We start from the raw sequence: 23550 nt of genomic DNA, 5'->3' as shown, positions 1-23550 counted from the left end.
CATTTCCAACCTCTTAGTTGGAAAGTTCAAGCTCTAGAACGAGAGTTCAGGAATGCGAAAACAACTTTTAGAGAAATAGTGTGAGTAACTGATTGCATTAACTTTGGGCTGGGGAAGGGGTGTGGAAAGGAGAGATCTGTGGGTAAAGGAGCTGAAGGAGAGCGCAGGGTTCCTGCAGGGACAATTGTGAGGATTCTGGCAGCCAGAGCCCTGCCTGGCTCTACACATTAAGCAGCCAGGAAGAGGGGTGGGGATGGGGTTTTGTACTTGTGTTACCTTCGTCTCCAAAGATTGTTCACTTTGGGGTCCTCACTCTTAAATTCCTCTCTGTTTTTCGTGCTGGTCCCTGGTGCCCAAACTGTCATTCTCAGCTTGTCACTCCTAACCAGTGGTCTGCCGCTACCCATGTGACCTCACTGAACGTAGAGCCCGAAAGTGATGCTCCCTGTTGGCTCTTATGAGCCAAGCGAGCTCTAGAGTGGCACTGGCTCTAACCCAGCAGGAGGCCGACTCACATCCTTTTCTCTGGAGATGCCCAGCTCTCTTGCTTTTCCCAGCAGCCCGCGAGTTTGCTGGTGGCCTCAGTGATGGCAGGAAGGTGTCCTTTTGATATATGCTGGGCTCGGACTGTCCTGGCTACTCTGTTCCTGTCAGAGGTGGGCAGTCATGGCTACAACAGACTACAAAAGTCCTGCCTGTCCCAAGCGTGTGGGGATAGGACTTGCCTTTTTTGGTTGCAGCAGAGGTGAAGTTGGAATTTTTAAAGATTGTTTTCACCAACTGGAGGAAAAACTAGTCATAAAAGCATAAGAAGTCTTTCTGCAGTTTTTAAGTTCTCCCTGGTGGGCCCCAGGACATGGCATTTTGTGTGAGCAGTAGACAGCAGGTGTGGTCCTAGAGATGTGGACTGGTGTAAAACACCAGGTCCTGGTTAGGGTGGGGAAGGGCAAGCAAGAGAGAAGGATCTAGCTTCCTGAGGGCGTTAGATGGAGTCAGGGTGGTTGGAAGGGCCAAGATAAGGGGTCAGGTTCAGAGGGCTGCTCCAGGCCCTGTGGAGAATTAAGAGCAAGAACGAGAGCTCTGTTTTTCCCTTTGTTCCCAGCCCATGAGACTGGGGTTTGCCCTAGACACAATAGGCCTGGGGTTTGGGGTTACAGATTAATCTTGGACCTCCCCACTGGTGGGTGTGGCAACTCCTCATTTTTGTCGGAGTTGGCACTCTGAGACTTGGCCGTGCTGGACCACAAGCTAAAAGTTTCCACTGCCTGCAGCTGGAACCATGGTTGGGGCAGAGGAGGCAGCAACTGATGCTGGACCCAAAGACCAGCTCCTCACCCTCGGGTTCAAGCAAGTCCTTTGAGTAGGCAATAAAACCCTTCCAGGGCTGAGGTTCACTCTAGGTACTCTCTGAAGGTTAAGTGTTGAGGAGGCTGGTCAGAGGCTGAGGCAGAGAACTCACAGGGAAAGAGCAGGCCTCAGGCCTTCATAGGCATACAGTGTATCTGTCAAGTAAGGGGTTCCAGTTAGCCTCAGATGGAGTTGCTTTAGTTATCCCCTACAAGCCCCCAAATGCAAAGACTCAGCATGTGTTTTCAATTCTCTCCTTTCAAGATACACACAATCATGTATGATAGGTAAGCTCCTATTTCTTCCTCTATAAGAAGTGAGGGGGCAGAAGTGGCCCTTCCCTGAGGTGAGAGTGAGGATGGGTGTTTTGGTCTTCAAGTGATGTAGAGCTGTTCCCAACTTCCATGCAGCTTCTCCAGAAGTGCCACTAGCTCTGGTGGGATGGAAGGTATGGAGGCTGGGGACAGTCATGGCCTTGAGGATGAGGGGGAGGTGTCCCCTACTTTGCTGTGAAAGGATGGAGTTGCCTATCCTTCGGCTGTGTGGGCTTGGATAATGAGCTTCTCAGCAGCGGTCATAGGAACCAGACTCTTCTGCTCTTTGCTGGGAGCCGCATGAGTCTTGTGAGTTCATATTTAAGTTTTGGGATAAAGATGCCCCCGACTCCCAAAGATTCCCAAGATAAAATGTTTTCCTTCTGAAGTGACTGGGAACCCAAGAACAGGTGGAATTGATTCACAAAAATAAAGTAATCCTTTTTTTTTTTTTTTGGTCCCTGTGAGTTTATGGAGAAACATTCATGCCCACTGTAATTAATACTAGGATTTCTAAAATCAGGTGAGTCTGGAATGTCTGCATTATGAACTGGCCTGCAGACTGAGGGAGCAGAACTGGCTGTAGGAGGGTAGAGCTGAATGAGCTCTAGGTGCCCAAAATGAGGAAAGAGGGCCTTCTTCCAACCCTTTGCAGGAGCCATTTCCCCTAACATAGCCTCTCCCCCATTTTAATCTATCAGACTCAAAACCCATCACCTCTCAGATTTACTGAATTTATGCAATTTGTCTGTGACTTCAGCATAACACCATAGCTTATCATAGACTGTGTTATCATTTTGCAACTCCCAGGTAAATGTTCTCAGAAAGAAGGGAACGCAAACCCTCTGGTGTCCTCGTTGACAAACCAAAGTGTCCACATGCTACCGCTACAAAGGCTTATGACAGAGCTGCCATTAGGAGCTTTGCTAGAAATGTTCTATTCTTTTGAGTATTTATTGCTGTACTAGTCAGGACAGGCTTTGTTATGACATGGTAATGAACAATCCCACACTCTTCATGGTTTAAAACATTTCTTACAAGCACTACTTAAAAAAGAAAGAAATCCTGACACATGCTGTGATGCAGATGAACCTTGAGAACAATACAGAAAATGAAATAAGCCAGACACAAAAAGTATGATTCCACTTATATGACATAATTAGAGCAGCCAAATTGATAACGACAGGAGCTATTATAGAAAGGCGATGGCCAGGGACTGGGAGTGAGGGGAGTACGGTGCTGTTGTTTAATGGGGATAGAGTTTTCGTTTTAGTTTTACACAGTGGACAGAGTGCTGGAAACAGATGGTAGTGATGTTGCACAATATTATGAATATATTTAATACTACTGAACCATGTACTTAAAAATGGTAAAGATAGTAATTTTGATGTTATATACATAATATTTTACCACTGAAAAAAATTAAAACAGTGAATAAATTACTGTCCTGGCCCATTTGAAGCTCCTAATTCAGCAGGGAGGCAGACGAGTGAGCTGATAGTAACACACTCTGAAAAACATTATTGTCAAGGTATGTCTCAAGTCCCAAGGAACCCAAAGACACTGCATTCTGCTGACATCTCCTGTGACCTGGCTGCTTGAGAAACAGACTTGAAACACCAACCAAGGGCTTTGTACTCCCTGACTGGAGTCCCCTGAGACAGTCTAATGTGGTCTAGTGACAATATAGTCATTCTAGTAGGACATATATGCTTCATTTGTTCTTTTTCCCCTGTATCTAATTTTCCATAATAAAATTTTTAAAAACAAAATCTTCTACTTATGAAACTGGCAAAGATTTTTAAAAAGGTGAAGGATCCCTGGTTGGGTGGCTCAGTTGGCTGGAGTGTCGTCCTCTACACCAGAAGTTCGCAGGTTTCATCCCTCATCAGGGCACATATCCGGGTTACTGGTTCGATCCCTGGTTGAAGTATGTATGGGAAGCAACCAATTGCCATTTCTCTCCCTCTTCCTGTTTCTCTAAGATCGATAAACATATTTAAAAAACAATACAGAGGTCTTTGTGCTGACAAGGGTTTGGGAGGAAATTGGGTATTCTATTGTTGGAAGTGAAATTACTACAATCTTTACAGAAGGCATTCTATTTTAATATCTATTAAAAACTTTAAGATGTATATATCATTTGATCTGGACATTTATTTTAAGGAAATAATAGTGTAAGTGTACAAAGAGATGTTTCTAAATGTTTTCATTTTAGTGTTAATTATAAGCCTAAAATATTAGAAAAATATAATTATTCAACAGGAGAAATTTGGTTAAATAACCCCAATAATGACTAAAAATAATGTGGACAACATTGTTATGTGAAAAAAAGAAGAAACTGTGAGGCAGAAGAGCAGCCTGACAGCCAGGAGCTGGCCTGGCGTCGCAGAGAGCCCTTGGACTTCTGCTTTACAGAACGCCAACATCTGCCAAGGCCGTATTGTGATATGATGGTCTGAGGAAAAGCAAGACCACTCCATAATCATCCTGCACTCAGATGAAACGGGAACATTGTCCAAATCACAAAGATGACCAAGCATCCACCTGTTCCAGCTCAGAGGAGTGGCTGCTGCTGCTTTACTAATATTTCAGCAGCTCCAGCATCGTGCTTGTCGACCCTCCTCCTGGATGAGATTGAGTAAGGCACCAGGTCATAGAATTACCCCACTTCCCGGCAACACCCAAACCAGAGCAAAGCCCTGCTTCCCTAAAGCCTCCTGCAAACCACCTTGTACAAGCCCAGGTGCTCTAAGTACTTTCTAACAGCCACTTACTGAAATGTCCCACAGTTCCCCATGTGTCTGTAATATATATTTCCATTTTCAGGAAAATGTGTGGAATAAGACACACAAAGCTGTTAGCAATGGTTATCCCTGCTGAAGAATTTTTATTTATTTATTTTTAACATTATGCATATGGGGAGAGATAGAGAACAGAAGAGAAAAGAAAGAAGAAGAATGAAGAGAGAGCGATGATGATAATGGTAGTGGCAGTGGCTCAAACTAAGTATTGATTAAGTGTTGATAGTGATGATGTTGGATGATCGTTATTTTCTACAATTAATATGCATTGTATTTGAATATGAAAAAATAGAAGTTATTTTTAACTGTGAGAAAACAATGATTTTTTACAAGGGAAGTACTCTATGTCTGTTTTTAATTTTTATTTTTGCAACGGTGTCTTGTGCCTGACTAAAATGGTACACAAGTAAGTCATGGTGCGTTCGACGTCGTTTGATTTTCCAGGTCAATTGCAGTGCAGTTAGGGAGCAATAGGTGTCGCCAGCTCCCTGAGAATGATATATTGCTAACGTTGGCTGGGAGCCCTGAGCTCTGTCCAATTCTAATCAATTATCTGTCTGCAAGATATACCTAATCTCTTAAGTTTTGAGTACTGGGTACTTGTAACTTTCCTTCCTCTTGTAATTTTAATCCATAACTTAATCTAGATAAGAGGTATTACCACAGTAAAACACACTCCTTATTCCACATAGCCATTCCATCTTCAAAGTAATCTTTTGAAGTACTTCAGGCAGGTATTATATACTCCATTTTACAGATGAGGAAAGTGAAGTTGAACAGAAAACTTAAGTCATTTATAGTTTGTTGGTCTAGTTTTCTTTTCCCTTCATTGGCTAGTTCTAGAAACTATCATAAATGCAACAAAATCACTATTTGTATTTTAAATATACTGGCATGTAAATCTATCAACAGTAAAAATACATTTGGGTTGGTTTCTGAGAAATGTCATCCGAATGATGAGAATCGACCCATGCTGCTTATGCAAGTGTGGTTGTGCAAAAGCTTCTGGTGGGTGCACAGCAAAAGGAAGCCCTCCCAACTTTGGGCAGGTTGGCAGCCTTCAGAGGTCTGGGACTCCTTTGCAAACACCTGACATTCTTAGGGAGCATGCTGAAAAGACCCATGTTTATGTGTGACTTGGGGTTACGTTAGAAATGTCAGTTACTGTGCTCTGAGGTAGTATCAGATGCACAGGGCTGTTTGCTTCTCCTCTCTGAGATATCACACTTTTCCAATCCCTATGTGTGATCCTTCTCAGGCTCTCACTTCCTGACGCTTGCCTTGTAGCTGTTGCTCCCCTTCTCTTTAGTTTGCTTTTCCTCAAATGTTATGGAGTTAGATGAGTATAAAGTAAAATTTACCAAGCTCAAAGCAAATCTGTTCCAAGGCATTTCTATTTGTATGTTACTTCCTGGTTCATAACTGAATTATGCAAATGTGAGACTGATGGTGACCTGGTTTTGGAGAGATAAGGAATGACTATGCTGATTTTTTTAGTCCCATGATAATCAAGGCCAGTCTTGTTCTCAGACTGGGTCACCCTGGGACTTGGGTACTCACTCCAATGCTGTAAGAATTTGGAGGGAATGCTCCAGGCTGGGACAAGGATGTCCAGGCTGATGGAGCTTGCCTGACCACCCTCTGACAGAGTGGTGGTTTCTGGTCCAAGAGAGGCGAGAAGAAGAGTCTCAGGGAGGGGCTCCTAGATTATGACTCAAGTTGAAACAGGGAGATGTAAGATCCAGTCCTCTTTCCAGCAGGGACTGAGACCAAGTAAGGGCCTTCTCACAAACTCCGGAGTGCAGAATGGACAATCATTAAGAGGCCTGGATACCTCACATATAGCAGCAACCTATGCCAGGTAACGTTCCTAGAATGAGATGAGCAATGGCAGATGCAGGGTTCCACACAAAATTGTGGCCAGTAGGAATGAGGTAGCAGAATGAGCTCAATCAGCTGCTTGAAGTACAGGGCTGGATCCCCATGAGGCGGCACAGATGAAGGATATTTAAGGCACCCAAGAGACCTGGGGCGAGGTTACTGGAGTTGGTATGACCTTCTGCCCAGCAGTGGGGCAGAGAAGCCTGGCATATGGAGGCTTGAGGCTGCCAGAGTGATTTCCAAATCTACCCACTGGGGTGGCCAAAGCTTCTGCTGGATGACTACAGGGAAGAGACCTCATAACTTTGGGTAGGTGGGCAGCCTCAGAGGGTTGGCAATTTACAAACAGCTAGGATAACACTAGAACGGGGTATAGATGCTGGTGCCAGAGGCCATGGTTACCTGAGGAATCAGGCCTGAACCAGGTCTTTCTGGAACCCACCGATCTGGAGCTCCCCTTCTTAGGTGAAGGGGCCAGGCAGAGCAGACCAGTCTCTTTTTTCAGGGAGGTGGGGGTGGGGAGTGAAGTGGCTTTAGGTCACAAATGCTAACCACTTAGGGAGAAACACAGCTCATCCTAGTGAGCTTGAGTTTTGCATGCACATCCATGTGTGTGTGTTTGTGGGTAAAAGAGGTTTATTGTCTTTTCAACTTTATAAATATACTTAATATAAAGCATTCAGATAATACTTAAAAGTATAGAAAAATAAGATTCACTTGGAACCCCGTAGGCCAGAGATATAATCTCTAAATAAATTTTGGTAAATTTCCTTCCGGATTTCTCCCTATGTATATATTCAACATAGTATGTACATATATATTTTTAAATGAAATCATGGTATACTACAGTTTGGTGCTCTATCTTGAACACTTTTCTACAATAATAAATCGTTCTACACCATCATCTTTGGTAGCTGTACAGGATTCTATGGCCTGATAGTTCTTATTTTAATGAGTCCTCTATTGCTTAACCTCATGTCATCTGGAAATAGTGATAAATTTGTTTCTTCCTCCTCATTCTTATTTCAACACATTGACTAGAACTCCCAGAACAAGCCCAGGTAGAGCTCATTCTTGAACGAAACCTGACTTTAGTAGCTGTGTCTTTAGGATTTCACCATTGCTTTTCATGCTTCCTGTTGGTTTCCAGCATGTTTATAGTATCAAGAAGAGTCTCCTTCTGTGTCTCCAGCATCAACAGGGCTTTCTATTTTTCTTTTGAGAGAGTCAAAATGAATCTTTAATTAGGGCACATACCTATTTAGTGTCCATTAAGGAGAGGGCATGGGATTTTTCCCATTAGTCTGCAGGTGTCCTGGTGCTCAGCCTGCCTTGTTTTCTCGGGATGAATCCTATGGCAGTGGTTTGGAACCTGGGAAGCAGAAGTGGCTGCTTTTGGAAGTCTCATAGAAAAGGGAGCATGTTTCATGCCCTGTGCTAAACCTGCTCTTTTCACTGAGCAATACAGGGGGTGCAAAAAGTGGGGTTTCAGTTGTTCATATGGAAAATAATACAATGATTAATGAACAATAATACAAGAGTAAACTCTGTGTTTTGCATACTCACAACTATAAACTTAACTTTGCCCTACAATGCACATCCAGAAAATTGTCCCCTATCAGTTCATAGAGCATTTCCTCATTCTTCGTCATAGCTACAGAGTGTTCCACTGCATGGTTATACCATAGTTTATGCAACTAGTTCCCCAGTGATAGACACTTGGGGTATTTCCATTTTTTTTCTGCAGCAAGTAAACTCATAAATACATTATTTAACAGATGTGTGGGTATGTTGTAATAGTAATTCTTAGAAATGGGACTTCTGTGTTTGTTAGAATGAATCGGGGATTGTTCAGCCTTTCAGATGTAGATGACTAGACAGATAAACTCTGACTCTGATAAACAGAGTTTAGATTTGTTGGCAATGATCTATTCCTATGTTTGATAGAATGGCCCCAGTAAGTGGCCTGGAACTTCTGCATGTGTGTGCACATGAGGAAGTGGTTGTTGGATACCTTTCTCCTTCCCTCTCGATACCCACACTCTCCCATAGCTACACGCATCTTTCAGCCTCTCAAGGGTTATACACTTAGAGTCTCCAGAATGTAACGGAAGCAAGGAAGGTGATAACTGTTACCATGTACTGAGCAGCTTCTTAGAGTCAGGCACTGTGCTGGGTGCTTTGAGTATATTATTTCTAACACTTATTTCAACCACACCAGGAGCTCTTTTGTGCTCTATTTGAGGATGAGAAACACAGAGCTCAGTTTGCTCAAGACCGCTAGCTAGAAAGTGGTAGATGCGGAATTTGAAGCCAAGCACGCCTGCTGCACAGCCATGACCTAGTAACCGTGCCCATGCCCAGCTTTGCCAGCATTCCCATTCTGCTGCTAACAATGGTCTGGGGACGGCTGACCCATTGGTTATGCGCTGTTGGTTAAAACATGGTACCCTCAGCTTTTGGATTATTCTTTTAAATAACAGCTCTTAGTTGTGCGTTCCATTTTGATGTTAGATCATGTTGAATTAACAAATGTTTATGGAACGTCTACCACATGGAAGGCATGAGGCTAGTTGCTGTAGGAAATGTAGAAATGTAAATCAAACCTCATGCTTGGACAAACTGAAGCCTAAGCTTGCAAAGCAATGTATAAGTTGACAGGTTAACCCAAAAATAACTACTTCCACCAGACAATTTTGCCAAACTGACTTCCCAGGAGTGGGACTAAGTACTTTATAAAATAAATACAATCAATCAAGACTGGTTTCTTTTTCTTTCTGCCACTCCTACACCATGCACCAAAGTAAATGGCAAATCTGTAAGCTTGTTAAACATCTAAATCAAGTCTTCGAAAGACTAGCAACATTAGAGTATTTGTTTCTGTTGTGGAGGAGTAACTTTATAAGGATTGAAGCTATAGGGAAAATGATAAAGAAAAAGGTTGACAGGTACAGTAAAAAGTTTCAAAAAAGAATTTACATAAATAAGAATACAGTAAGATTATATGTGTCAATGTGATCGATTATATAAAAATTTGTAAGAGACATTTAAAGTTTTACCATGAGCAAACATTAATTTTTTTTATGCTTGGGCCAGTGTGGTTCAGTGGGTTGGCATGTCGTCCCATAAATCTAAGGGTCATGGGATCGATTTCCAGTTGGTGCACACGCCTAAGTTGTGAGTTCAGTCCCTGGTTCGGTGTGTGTGAGAGGCAATTGATCAATGCTTCTCTCTCACATTGATGTTTCTCTCCCTTCCTTCCCTATTCTCTAAAATCAGTAAGCATGTCCTTGGGTGAGGATAAAAAATAAGCACTTTTTAAAAAATAAGAATAATGGTTATAGTAATTTAAAACCAAATTTAAAAAAACCTTATTCAAACCATAAGAAAATAATACCTTAACCCTAAATACTAAAAATAAATAATATCTGCCTAATGATGTCATATATTGCATGGCTGGAGATAGGATAAGGTCAAGATAGGGAAAATAGTAAGAAAGTAATGAAAATGTTCATCATGTTCATATCCTTTAACTTAGTTATCTCCCTCCTGAGAATTCTAAAGAAAATTTTCTTAGGGGTAAGGAAGCTAAGTGTATAAGGAGCTCCAACACAACAGGGAAATAGTTAACTAAACCATAGTGGATCTATGCAATGCAGTATTATTCAATTGTTAAAATAATTGTTAAAAAGACTTTGAGGCTGCAGGCTTAGAAAGTAATGTTAAATGAAAACAGCAGAAATTTACCTACACAAATATTTCGCTTCTGGAAAAGTAAGTTCTCATCATCAGGGCCTGGAAGTAAACGTGGAGGAATGAAAATAGTTGTGTTTGGATGAGGGTAATTAGATTTTGGGTTTTCTTTTAGCTTAAAAATTTTAAGTTTTTGGACAAAAAAGATTTTTAAAGAAAATTGTGCTGTTGGGATCTCTGGGTGTCTCAGAGGGTTGTACCAACATTGTCTACGCCAGCATCAGGCACTTGGCCAGATGGGACGATGGAGCCACCTTCTCTTGTGGCTGTGCCCAGGCCCAACCTTGGAGCTGGTGTCTTACATTCATAGAGCTCCTCCCCTCCTCTAACCTTTAGCTTAGCCCCTCTCTCTAAACCTCTCCTACAATGCTCAGCCCTCAGGACACAGCAGCACCACAAAGCCCCAGGCACAGTGCACTGACCTCTTGGCTCCTCTTTAAGCCTCAGCCTTGCCCTTGTCTCTCAAGCAACCCAGCTCATTTCAGCTTCCCTACGCCATGCTCATGGGTTTTTATCTCATTCCCACTACCTTTAGCAGAAGTAACGTCAAAGGAATCAATTAGGCAGAACTGGACTTTGTCATATAGAGAGTGATTACCCAAGAAACAGGATGCTGTATGTACTTTTTATATGACCAATTTGCTTTCTAAAATGAGTAATCCAGGTTAAAGTACAAATTTAAAAGCATCTGAATAAAGCCTAAGAGCACAGGAGTACTGACAATTGCCAAATGTAATCCAAGAATGAGAAGTGACCAGATATGGATTGTAAGATTCTGGGAATTCTCTGGAAAACTGTGCTGAACATGCTCAGTAAACTTGAAATTGTTTGCACAATCAAAAGGCACAGAAGGCAGCAATGATGTAAAACAGGGTGTGATCCAGGAAAGAGTCTTATTTATAGAAGAGTAGGGCTGGGAGGAACTGAGAGCTGATAGGGCCACCCTTTCTTGTCTTTCAATTGAGGAAGTTCAGGGAGGCCGGGACCGCAGTCACCCAGTCAGCACTCGGCCTCTCTGGAATTCGTTCTACAGGGGTTTCCCCCTTTATTAATTTACTGTTGGCGAAGTTAAAATATACATATAATTAAAACATAAAAATATAAAAAAGTATAATCGCAAAGCCTCCCTTCCACCTCTCTTACTAATTTTCTTATGTAGCCTTCTAGTGACTCTGTGAAAATATAAGCAAATCAAAACTATTAAAATACAGTATTATTTCCCACTCTTTCTAACAGAATGTATTAAGGAGATCTTCCTACATAAACACACAGAGAGCTTCCTTGTTCTGTTTTAAGATACTGAGTTGTAAGGAAGTACCATAGTATATTTCACTAGTCTCTTTCTATGAATCCTTGGGTTATTTCTAATTTTTTGTGTTTACAATTTGTATTGACATAAAAAACCTTATACATATGTCATCTTGTAGGAATGTAGGTGTACCTGTGGGGCAAATTCCCTGAAGTGGGTTTGTGTGCTCAAAAAATGGCCACACTAGTTGTTAGGTATTACAAATTGCCTTCTGCAGTGCTGTACCACTTTGCCTTCCCATGAGCGGAGTAGAAATGTGCCCGTTTCCTCACAGAATTAGTTCTTGCTGCAGATCTGTCTCGCTGGGTTATATTCTGCTTTGACTGATATTAAATTTTATTTCACCATTTGAGTAAATACCACTTGGCATCAATTGAGGGGCATTAGCCCTGAGGCTACATACTGGGTAACATGAGGACTTAAAAATTTGGCACAGCTAGTGCATGATACGCAGTCCAGAGTATCAGTGTCTCTTGCCCCAAATTAGCTCTTTCCACACTTCTCCTTGAGACACCATTGCTTGGAATAGTCTTGGATGTTGTGTAGACAGGTGGTCGAGTTCTAATTTTATTCTCAAAGTGATTCTGTGGGATGAGAAGTAGTTACTATGATTTCCACTTGACAGATGAAGAAACTGAGGCACTGAAGGGTGACATAGCACTCTCTTGCTGCCTCCTCCTCTTCTGGAGTGTAACTCAGATGTAAGATTGAGGTCTTGAGCTGGAGAGTGTTTTGAGAGCGGAAAATTTTGAACTCAGGTGGCCTCTGTCTGGGGAGATGCAGGTCGTGTAGAGAGAGTAGCCTATTGAAGCCTGGCTCTAAGGTCTAGGCTGAAGGGAGAAGGCAGAAACAGTTTTTAGTTCAACCTGGTTTGCTGTGTCCTTGATGTTCCTTCAGGCCGTGGACTGGGCCTCTTTCACTTCATTCCTGTACCTCTAGGATTTGCAGGGCCCAGAACAAGAGTACAAATGAAGATGTCAGCCTCCAGCCACTCCTCTTTCTTCTTTGCCCTGGTTCTATCCCACATCTCCAGGAGCCCTACACACTGGCCTCAGCCAACCCTCAGGCCTAGGAGTTCACAAACAGGCAGTAAGGCCCACCCTCTGGATCCAAGCAAGGACTTGTCCAGGCCCTACAAGTAGGCTCATGGCTGTATGGATGGGGAATTCCGGCATCCCAGGTATTGGAGGCTGCATAGAGGGAGGCTAGAATTCTAGGTGGACACGTTCCTTTGGGCCCATAGATTCCTTGCCAGAGCAGGGTCCCTTCTAAAACGTAAGGCTTATGGGTGATACTATGGGAGAGAATCCAGTCAAATTATCTGTCTAAAGGCATTGGTAGAGCTGTAAAAATCCAGGTAGGGAAAGGCCAGATAGAAGTCAGGGAAATCTATCCACAGTAAAAAGAATAAACAGGCAGAGGGGAGGCAGAGGTTAGAGGAGCCCAGTAAGCAGAAAGCATAGTACCAGACATGTGAAGGGAAGGGATGGCCCAGAGGTGGTCGGGGAGGGAGCTATCTTAGACATGGGGTATCTTGTCACATGAGGGTGTATGGAGCTGGTTCTTAGTGGGAATCACCCTTTTTCAGACAGTAATTCAAGTCTTCTGTCTTTACCTAAAACCTAAAAAAGGCAGAGATACTGTAGGTTCAGACACAAAAGTCCTCCTCAGTCTGGTCACCAGGCCATTCATTATATTCTATCCAGCTTCAGAGGCTCTTGCCTCAAATGAAACCTGGTTCGGTTTGTTGAAACGGAATTTCAACTAAAGGTTCCTCTGCAATATGGGTAATGCAGAATCCACACCAACTGAGTGGTTCCATAAAAATAGAACTAAGTACAAATACAGAGAAAGTTATGTCATGGGAGTGTATTCAATTTCTTTGGTCCTTTCAGCTAGCCTGAAATGTCCATGCTGACTCTAGACTGCAAACCAAAGCCCAATCAGCACCAACACCAGTATTTATGAGGTTTTACAACATTTGGTCAAATCTTCACAAACTCAGTTTTGCTTTCTCACAAAATCATAGCCTTCTGGAGTTGGAAGGAATTTAAAGCTTGGTTCTTGAATGCTCTCAGTAACCAAGGTCTTACAACTTTCTACGTCAGCTGAGTCTACCTTTGAGCCACTCTGACTTCTAAAGGGTCTTCATTATGTTCAGCTGAAATGTCTTCAATTGTCTTCATTTGATTCCTTCATTTACATATAGAATATCTCCAGTTCCTTTCCCAGTTGACCACTATGGCCCAGTTTACTACATAATCCATTTGAATCGCCTCTGTGGATCAGACACCTTTAGTGCCTTCAACTTTTCTCTATATGATGTGCTGTTAGGAACTAACCCCAAAACCCACACGCTGAGTCTGCAATGTTTCAGGGGTCCTCCAAGTGAAGATGCTGCATGGGCAGTTGGATGGATAATCTGATATTTACGAGGAAGATTTAACTTAGTGGATATAGATTTGAGAATCATTAGTTTGTGCCGCGGGTAATTGAAACTTTGAGGGAGATAAGGTCACCAGGAGAGGCTGTGAGGTGGAGAGAGGAAGGAACTTGGGGGAAGATGAGTCACTCAAGGATGGGTGGATAAACAGGGAGGAACACATGAAAGATATGGAGAAGGAGTGACCAGAGAGACAGGGGAACAACCAGGGAGAGTGTTGCTGAGGGAAACCAGGGAGGAGCAAGTTTAAAGTAAGGGTAGCAATAATATCTAATGTAGCAGAGGTTTAGGCATTTGGTTGTTGGGGGATGTGTTAGTTTCTTACAAGAAATGAGAATGGAAGCTAGAAGACAGTGATTTGAGAATGGGAGAGGAGAAAGTAGAGATAGTGAGTGGAGATGACTTTTTGAGATGCTGGGCTGGGAAGAGAAGTGGAGACCTAAGGAAGTGGGAGTCAAGGGAGAGCTATTTGTCTTTGGGGCTGTTTCAATGCTATTTGTCTAAGCTTGTTTCAATACTGCTAAGGGACCAGGAGCGAAGGAGAGGTGGAAGGTATGTGAGGAGTGGGGAGTAAGGAGATGGCTGCTGAAGCAATCATCCTGAGGCAGAGTGTGGGGAAATTCAAAGACTGTAGGAGGGATCCTCCTTGAATAGAGCAAGCTTTTCCTTCAGAGAGATGGAGAGGCAATGTGGATGGGTTTCAAAGCAGATCCATCTAAAGGTAAGGGTAAAGAGTAGAGGGCAAGATGCCCAGTTTTCCATTTAGAGTCATTGACAAGGTTTGAACTATATTTTCCTGCTCCTAACAAAGTATATCTCCTGCATGGCTCAGAGTAGCATCGCAACTCTGGCTGACCCCGCCCCTCCCCACCCCGCCCCCAGTTCTCGAGAATGGATCCCTGTGGATTCCACTATTGACCTGAATGGGACCCCAGTTTATTACCTTCAACCTTCAGGGCAAAATTCTGGTTAGCATCCTTTCTGTCCTAACTCTTTTCTTGGCTGAGACAGAGCCTGGGGGCCTGGGGACTCTTCCAAGTGCTCTAAAAGCATTAAATTATTTCCTCCTCTGGTAACTCTAGGAGGTAGGCACTATTATTATCTCCATGAGAAAACTGAGGCACAAAGAAGGTAAGTCACTTGCTCAAGATCATTCAGCTGGTAAATGAAAGAGCAGAATTAGGATTAGAATCTCAAGTAGCTGGTTCTAGAGCACAAGCTCTAAGTTTCTTCAGTAAGAAAGAATGAAGGAAACTTGCAAAGAAGAAAGAATGAAAGAAAGAAAGAAAGAAAGAAAGAAAAAAGAAAGAAAGAAAAAGAAAGAAGCTAAATAAAGTGAGAGTCCTAATAGTGTTTGAGTCCCTGGTTCTAGTCTTTGAGATCTGAGCTTTTCTGCTTCCTGCTTTCTTGAGATTTAATTCTTCAGCTCTGCCTTTGATGTTGTGAGATACCCCAGTGCCACTCTAATAAAAAGTGAAATTGGAGAGATTCAGCTGGAGGGGCTGAGTTGGTCCTGGGAAACTGAGGCTTCACTGAGCTCTGATATCTGGGGATCTCTGATGGCGGGGGTATGGCATGGCCACAGGAGGTTGTGTAGGATTCCTGCTGCCTTGCTTGTGGGAGGGGATGGGGTCATTGAAGTTGCTGATGCAGACTGAGGATGGGACTGTGAGCTGCAGTAGTCTCCTTTGTCTTGGGCTTGCCTTTCCTGAGTCTCCCCCATTCTTCTTCCCCTGAGGTCCTTGTGTGTTCACCCACAGCCTGTCTGAGCTGGGACGCTCTGAGTACCATTTCCTTCTGGTTTACCTGCTTCCCTTCTCCAGGCTGAGGCCTATTAGCGATTGTTTCAGCTACATGCTCACCAAGGACCCACCTCTCATTATGCACTTGCCAGGTGATTTCCTGAAAGGGAAGTGGCTCTACTACTTGTTTTCTCTGCTGGAGGTGAGCTAGACAAAATTCTACAGCCAGGATGACTGGCTCCAGAATGAATGTATGATTTCTGACCTCAGCTGGGTTCTCAATGCTGCTAAAAATAATCTCTTTTGCCCCCATCCCTCAGTCAGTACTTTTTAGGGACCCCATGTCAGCAGCTCTGAGCTCTAGCTAGCTCCTTGAGCCCCCTCTCCCTTCATGCTCTGAAATCTCCACCTTCACAGCTAAGGGCAGGGATGGGATATATATTCGCTGAGTAGTTAGTGAAGGTGGTACATGGTATGCTCAAAATATGAAAAGAAAGAATTAGAGGGTCCTAAAAATCACACTATGAAATTGGTTTCTGTGCTTCAGATCTATGATATGCAAAATCACTGAAAAGAGGCAATTTGGATCTCAGGCCTGGATTATTGTTTTAACATATCTGAAAAGAATGCATCATTTCACGAGTACCTTGGTCAGTCATCAAAGCCCAAGGAAAATGAAGTCCCAGAAGCAATCTTTAAGGTTAATCATTTCATTCATTGATCAGTTGCAATTGACCACACACACTTGCTGGATCCCAGTGGGACCCCAAAGAGGAGGTAAATATGGCAAATTTGAGCTTCGTGATGCAGCAGCTGCAGCAATGCAAGGAACAATAAAACCTGAACACGGCATTCACCAACCTTTCAAAAACACTTGTCACAGTCTTTGGGACTGAGGCTCTGACAGCTAAGAAGAAAGTTTGGCAGCCCTGAGGGCATCTGCTTTGACAAGCTCCAAATTTGTATCTTTAGCCCTCTTGCTTGAACTTCAAACTTGTGTATTCAAATGTTTATACACCTTTGGTTCTTGAGTGTTGAACTGGTATATCAAACTCAGGAGGACCTAAGCTTAAAACTCTTCTCTCTGTCTGGAATGTGCTTTACCTACAGTCACCCCCGTCGTAGTTAATGTTTATGCTATAGCTTAAATTGCTCTTCAGCATTGAGTGAAGACATCTCAGTGATCAGTAACTTTTTTTTTCAGTTGCTTTTCCTACCATAAACTTACCCTATTTTAGTTCTCTGGGTAGTAGCTTGTTTTTAATTCTTCCTGGACATTCCCAGGATCTGGTCTCTTGTCCTGGGGAAGGCTGAGCTGGGCTGGCCAAGACCTGAAGATCTTAAGGAAGGAAGCTCAAAGGCCATCCTGGAAGCCTGGGTGGCAGGAAAGCAGAGTGGCAACAACCACCATGGCCTGGGTTCGAGTTCTGGCTTCACCACTTACTCACTGTGAGACAAGGCAAGTTATTTATCATCTAGAACATTCATACCCTCCTCAGTAAAATGGTTGTTTTAATAGTATCAACCTGGGGGAGAGAAGTGTTCATTAAATGAGCATATACACAGGTACTGGTACATAGCGAATGCTCAGTTAATGACTGGTGGTTACTTGTTCCTGAGCCAGAAAAAATAAAATAAAATAAAATTGATTGGAAAGCCTAAAGAAATTCTCCTGAAATTTATAAATAACCATACATAAAATATTATAGAGTTAAAATGGAAAAAATTAAGTAAAATGGTGCTTCCCTCTATAGTATTTCACATTATTCATCCCTTAATTCAACACACATTCGTTGAATACACTCGGTATGCCAGACACTGTCCTAAATGCTGGAAAAAAACCCAGCAAACAAACAAACAAAAATCCCTGTCTTTCTGGAGCTAACCTTCTAACAGGGGTCAGATATTAAAAAAATATGCAAATAAGTTATATTTCACATTGGAGGAGAGGACATGATTCATTTGCAATTTTAAAAAGGGTGATAAGGGAAGACACATAACACTATATTCTGAGTTGAGGGAGACTGAAAACAGTATCTTAAAATACAGTCCCTGTCCTCCGGTAACACACAACCTGGTTAAGGAGACATGTGGCATTCACATGCCAATCAGTGATGAAACAAACAATGCATTCTGTAGATGGCTGATGGAGACAAGCAATGTTCTTGAAGATCAGAGAAGTTAGAGAGCAGGGGAGGGCTGCAGCCCAAGGATTTGTTGGCAGGAGTGTCCTGGAAAAGTCTTGTGAAGGGAGTAGAATTTAGCTGGAAATAGTGAAGCAAGTTTCCCTGTGCACTCCTTCCTCTCTTGTTAGCTGCTGGGAGGCAGCGCTGCAATGGGCCGAAATGAAACATTCATCATGGCTTTTTCCGGGAGGATGCTGTGATGAGAAGACCCTGTAACAGGAACAGGAAACCATCACAGTGGCTTTAGTGGGCCCTAACATGGCCTGTCAGCGGGCTGAAGGGAGGACACACCTTTCAGGTCAAGGCCAGGCTTTGAACTCAGTAGAAACCAAACTCCTGGAGACTCAATAACATGTGCTTCCAAATCTTTGTAGCATGACAATGTGAGTGGGTCACAGGTGGCCCTGTTACCCAGCAGGGCCCTCCTGTGTCTTTCCTAAGTCTTTGAGTTTGCACCTTTTCTCTGTAGATGTGGCCAGGTCCCACTTAAGGGTCTGTGTGAGAGGAGCCCCAGGGAGGGTAGCCAGGCGCAAACTGGGGCCTGAGAAGGGTGCATTCCTGGCACCCATTTTAAGTTGAATTGCAAGGAGAGAAAGAGGTCAGGATATGAAAATCAGTAAACAGACTGGTTCTTTGGGCCTAAATGAGTGTCAAGTCTCCAAGGAGTCAAGCATATTAAATTCATTTCTGCTTGGTGAGGCAGGCAATGAATTGCTCTAATAAAGTAGGTGGGAGAAAAAACAAATGAAATGCTTAGATAATTGGGGCCTTAGATGAACCACCAGACTGGACTGAAGATGGAAGAAGGAAGATTTCTTGGTCTTGTTCCGGTTCTCCAGCGGAATTGCTATTGGAGTCTTACCTTTCTTTTCTCATGGTTGTTTAGTCTTCAATTTGAACAAGTATCTAGAACAACTCATGTGCTGGGCAAAGACAGTGGTCCTTGTAAAATGTCGTTAAAACGTTAGGTTTGAAGAAAGATAGGCCTGGGCTCTCATCCTGGCTCCCTCTATTACTAGCTCTGTGGCCTTGAGCAAGTTTCTACATCTCTCTGAGCCTGATTCCTCACCTGAAAAATGGATATAACAATGATAGGGGCATGATGTCTGCAACCTACTCTTCAATGATTCAGCAAAAAAGATAATGATCTGTGCATGTGTGTGTGTATCCGTATCTACCTATCTAGAGAAAAATAAAATAAATGAGGCAAAATATTAGTAATTGCTGAATCTAGGTAAAAGGGTATATAAGCATTCATTGTACTATTCTCATAACTTTTATGAAAGTTTGAATATTTTTTGAAATAAAAAATTAAAAACTTCTCTAGGAGACTTCTGATCTGGCAAAATAGAATAAAGTTCTAGATTTACCTTTCTGCCTGAAGCAACAACACTGGAAAAAAAACCCCCAAGAAATAACCACCTAAATATATAAAGCAGTGGTTTTGAAGACTTGGACATGAGACAATGAAGCAGCATTTCCTGAGAGGTGAGAAGCAAACAAGGTAAGTCCTACAATCACTCCAGCTTACTGCCTCGGAAGAGTTTCCAGGCCACTGCACGCAGGTGAAGCCTGGCAGAACTTTTGGGTTCTAAGAAAATAGAGAAGAATGTTCAGGGAGACCAAAGCAACTAGGGTTTGTAGGAGAGTCCTGGGGAGGAGAGAGCTGTGCAGAGAAAAGTCTGGGGGTCAGCAGAGGGTTCTTGTCGAGAATTCAGCTGAACCCTGGACTGGCAGCTCACTTGGTTGGAGTGTCATCCTGTAAATCGAAAGGTTGCAGGTTCAGTTCCTGGTCAGGGCATATGCCTAGGCTGCAGTTTGGTTCACTGTTGGGGTGCGTGTGGGAGGCAGCCGATTGGTGTTCCTCAAATGGCTGTTTCTCTCTCTCTTTCTCCCTTCCTCTCTCTCTAAAATCAACAAACATATCCACAGGTAAGGATTAAAAACAAACAAACAACAATGACAGCAAAAAACTGTGGCCTCATCCCTGCCAGCAGAGGCCAAGTGAGGAGCCTAGACTTGGTGTCCAGGGCGAGCATTAGCTATCCCCGGTCAATATGGCTACCATTTCTGTAGCTCCTGTGTGTCTGAAGAGCAGTGCCTGAGAAATAACGTTTCTCCAGTTAACAGTGATGAAAGTGACGGTCACCAGAATTATTGAGACTGAGTTCCATGCAAAAGAGAAATACAAAGAGGTAACTAAAATTCTTTTAAAATCATCTGACTTCCTCTGGCTTGTGTGGCTCAGTGGATTGAGCGCTGGCCTGCAGACTGAAAGGTTGACAGTTCAATTTCCAGTCAAGGCACATGCCTGGGTTGTGGGCCAAGTCCCCAGCTGGGGGCGTGACAGAGGCAATTGATCCATATTTCTCTTGCACATGGATATTTTCCTCCCTTTCTTTCTCCCTCTCCCTCTCTCTCAAAAAAAATAAATAAATAAAATATTAAAAAAAAAACCTCTTTGATTCTAAATTAACCTGCATGTTCCAAAACTTGGATAAATTGCTATCTCACATGTCTGCAAAGTGCCTCGCATTACTTCTGTATTTCCAACTGAAAGAAAGTATAATATTAAGTAATTTCCGGGTTGCTTTAAAAAAAAATTTTTCTGGGTACTCTGAAAGTGATAAAGTAGTATACTACTTCTGGACTCTTGTTGTTGTAATAAAAGAAATCTTTAAATATACATGTTCACAAAACCCAGAAATTTTAAAGCAGTTTCTGACTCCTTTTGACACTGTTTTTGAAGTCTTATACAATTTCTTACTTTCTCAGCATTTTGTAAATCTCCAAGGCACTTCTAAAATAATAAGCGGCTTCATATGTTTCCTGAAATTGCTTGAACTCTGTATACCTTCCAGAATCCACTTGGAGTTACCTTTCACTTGCCAGAGGATTTTCACGTTTTTGTGTTCTAGACATTATTACCTGGCTTATTCAGGCTTTCATCAGAAGGAAGTTCATTATATTCATTAGAAGTACCTACTTCTAATTACATACATTAAAAAGTACCTTCTCTGGAAAGTGAATGAAGACCTTTGTTGGGGATCTATCCCTGTCTTCAGACACCAGATTGTCATTTAGATGTGGACCCGCTTTAGCTGATGCTGTTTTGCAAGCTGTGGATTTGGGCTTATTGGGGACACTATCTGTCTATGGAAAACCTTCTTGCTTTGTAGGTGGTGAAGTTCAACCTGGGTGTGAAACATGTCCCTGGTCCCGATCATGTGATCCTAAAAGCAGTGAGCTTATTTATCATTAAATCCTTAGAAATTAAGTTTCAAAATTGTGCTTCAGCAAAGGAAGTGAAAGTTGCAAGGAGGCACCCCACTCTTCCCCTGTAGAGGTGGTGTTCCCCAGAATGACTCCCTCTATGATGTCAGTGAAGGCGATATGGGAAGCTGGAACTCTTACCTACATCCAGCAATAGTGAGATACTTCTGCTGTACTGGAGTGTCTATCAGTGGAGAATAAATGGGGAATATGGACTTCCACTTCCATCTGGTAGTAATGAGTCAGCTACTCCTTATTTCTGATGACATGGTATTAGAAGTAGCTTGCTAAAACAGAAAACTTAAATAAAACCTATAGTCTTATAACATAAATTCCAAGATGTCCAGGATAAATAGAAAGTCATTAATCATATCAAGAACCAGGAAAATAAAAAAAAAAATAGCTGCCAACACTGAGATCATACAGAGGTAGACAAAAATTTAAAGGATCTATTACAGAAATTCTTCAGTGAGAAGTTATAAACATGCTTACAACAAATGAAAAATAGAACATCTCAGCAAAGAAACCGAAGATATAAAAAAGAACAAAATGAAAAATTAGAACTGAAAAATGACTGAAATTTGAAAAAATGCCTAAAAATTAACCAAATTTGACAAGAGATGTAAACCTAACGATTCAAGAAACCAGTAAATCCCAAACAGTATAATCCAAACTAATTCACAGCCAGGTACATTGTAATCAACCTTCTGAAAACTAAAACAAAGCAGAAAGAGAAAAATGGTACATGCTCATGGGGAAAACAATTCAAATGATAGCAATTTTTCATAAGAAACTATTGAGGCTAGAAGGAAGTGGCAAAACATTCTTTAAGTGCTAAAAGCAAAGAGCTGTCAGCTTAGGATCCTATATTAAAGTGAAAACATTATTCAGGAATAAAGGAGGACATCAAGACATTCTTAGATGAAAGAAAACAAAGAGAATTGTGGCCAGCAGACCTACCTTACCCTAAAAGAATGGCTGAAGAAGTTCTTGGAACAGAAGGATAAAAGGAATCTTGGAACATCAGAAAAGAAGAAAGAACAATGGAAAAAATAAAAACACACCCCAGCTGTTCACCAATTGAAAAGACCATCACAATGCTCATAAGGTAATCCAAGAAGCTATTTAAGAATAACATACTGAGTTTTAAAAAGGCCAGAGCCTCATAGAGGGAGAGCAGGATGACAGCTAGTGGGGTGGGGTTAGGGGGTGGAGGGACTGAGCAAAAAGGGAAAAGGACTCACGGACATGGACACCAGTGCGGTGATGGCTGGCGGGAGGGGGTTATAAAGGGACTAAATGGTAATCGGGAAAATACAATAAAGATTAAATTAAAAATAAAAAAGAAAGCAGAATTCCCTGGGAAGAAAAAAAAAGACCAGAGCTCGTGCTCAATGGTATGAGCACAGGCAGAAACCCAGGTGAGATCTCCAGGTTGATTTACCCATCTAATATATTAGCTTTTAATACAAACCATTTTTATGATGCTATAAGTTTCAACTTTTTATAGCTACATGTCTTAATCATCATGAATACCATTTCTGCTGCTATTTTTGGTAAACAGAATGACTATTTCACATCATATGAAAATGCTAGATTGTCAGTGGCTTCTCTGGGGCTTTGCAGCTTTCTGTGACCTCGTTGATGATTTCATCATTGTGTAGCCATATTAAAGTATCACAATTTAGCCATATGTAATTTTCCAGGCATTTGTAAGCCAGTTTTTCCTGCTTTCTGATGTTCAAGAGGAAATTTATTTTATAAGCAAACTGAATACAAAATAATGGAGATGCCAATTTGTAAACTGAGCATATTTTATATGCATAGATTGCATGCTTTAACATTTCATTGCAACAGTCAATTCCACTGTGTAATCATAGTTTTTAAATAGTTTGGTTCAGTATTTGGCTCTTGAGAAAATTGGGTTTTGTTTGTTTCTATTTAGTATGCTTTTTAAAAAAAGAGCTTACTTTAATTTCATACATTTGAAGCTTTGAACTTGCTCTCTCTTTTCCTATATTGAATTCCTTTTTAGGTTACAAAGCTTTTAGGAGCAGAACCAAACAATTCTTTTATATCTTTGAGCTATTTAATAATTTTATGAAAATTTTATGCCATTCTGTAGGGAACTCTTAGTCTTTCATTTGCTCATACTTTCTTTATACATTTGAATCTTTGAGTAAATAAAGGACATAAATGAAACATTTTTACAATACAATACATTAAATGCAGTACTCTTGATTTAACCATGATTAAAACATCTATAATAAGAAAACAACACCCTACCTCAAAATGGGCCAAATATTTGATCTGCCACTTTATCAAAGAAGATATGTGGATGGCAAATAAGTATATCCAAAGATGCTCAACATCATTGATCAGTAGGGGATTGAATTGCAAATTAAACCACAATAAGAAACTACTGCTTACCTATTAGAATGGCTAAAATGAAAAACGCTGACCATACCAAGTGTCGGCAAGGAGATGGGCCACTTGAA

General features: G+C 41.8%; 1 pseudogene; it reads left to right on the top strand.

Moving 5' to 3' along the window:
- Nucleotides 1-15705: 15705 nt before the first annotated feature.
- Nucleotides 15706-21123, top strand: LOC129086824 (protein Lines homolog 1-like; annotated as a pseudogene).
- Nucleotides 21124-23550: the final 2427 nt, after the last annotated feature.

This window comes from Pteronotus mesoamericanus, unplaced genomic scaffold, assembly GCF_021234165.1.
Source record: "Pteronotus mesoamericanus isolate MK-2021 breed Mesoamerican mustached bat unplaced genomic scaffold, CSHL_Meso_final scaffold_45, whole genome shotgun sequence".
Lineage (NCBI taxonomy): Eukaryota > Metazoa > Chordata > Mammalia > Chiroptera > Mormoopidae > Pteronotus > Pteronotus mesoamericanus.
This window is presented reverse-complemented; position numbering and strand designations above follow the sequence as displayed.